Source organism: Engraulis encrasicolus, chromosome 20 (genome assembly GCF_034702125.1).
Source record: "Engraulis encrasicolus isolate BLACKSEA-1 chromosome 20, IST_EnEncr_1.0, whole genome shotgun sequence".
Lineage (NCBI taxonomy): Eukaryota > Metazoa > Chordata > Actinopteri > Clupeiformes > Engraulidae > Engraulis > Engraulis encrasicolus.
The window spans coordinates 48,452,955-48,453,646 of record NC_085876.1 but is presented as its reverse complement, the minus strand read 5'-3'; the positions used below and the strand labels follow the sequence as shown (position 1 = coordinate 48,453,646).

At 41.8% G+C, this 692-nt stretch overlaps 1 protein-coding gene across 1 annotated transcript in view; it reads left to right on the top strand.

The window, feature by feature from the left end:
• Window positions 1-87, top strand: part of mrpl3 (mitochondrial ribosomal protein L3) — a 17,639-nt gene extending 17,552 nt beyond the window's left edge. The window contains exon 10 of the mRNA XM_063184983.1: window positions 1-87. This exon is cut by the window's left edge and continues 184 nt beyond it. The gene's annotated coding sequence lies outside the window, so the exon portion shown is untranslated.
• Window positions 88-692: the final 605 nt, after the last annotated feature.

Genomic DNA, 692 nt, shown 5'->3' with positions numbered 1-692 from the left:
ACACACACACACACACACACCTCTACGCAGACGACATGATACAATACACTCAGGAGGAGGAGGAGACCGCAACAGCATGAACACACACACACACACACACACACACACACACACACACACACACACACACACACACTCACACACACAGTCTGTGTTAGTGCACATTAGGTGAGGATGGTAATAAAAGTTTGCTTTGATAATACTCTCTTGGTGATCTCTCTCTGCATTTGTGTGTTTGTGTTTTTGAGAACTATTTTTACTTCACCTGGATTCACCTACAAAACAGACTCCTATTGCACACATACTGTACACACGTAAGGAAAGGCAAGGCAAGGCAAGTTTATTTGTATAGCGCATTTCATACACAAGTGCAACTCAATGCAAAAAAGAAAGGAAACATGGAAGAAAGAAGGAATTAAATTTGAGTCAAAGAGCATTTAAAACATTAAGATAAAACATAACACACGTGCACACACACGCACGCACACAAACCAGTCTGTGGACATGCGCATGCATATCATTTAAATGCATGCAAAGACAAACCCAGGGGCTGCAAATTCATTAAAAAAAACACGCAATTGCATAGGAAGCCGAAAGCTCAGCTCAGCTGGGAAACTCCAACTCTAGTGGTCATAGATACATGTAATACACCACTACAAGTCGATTGCAAGAAACTACAGTCACCCACAGTG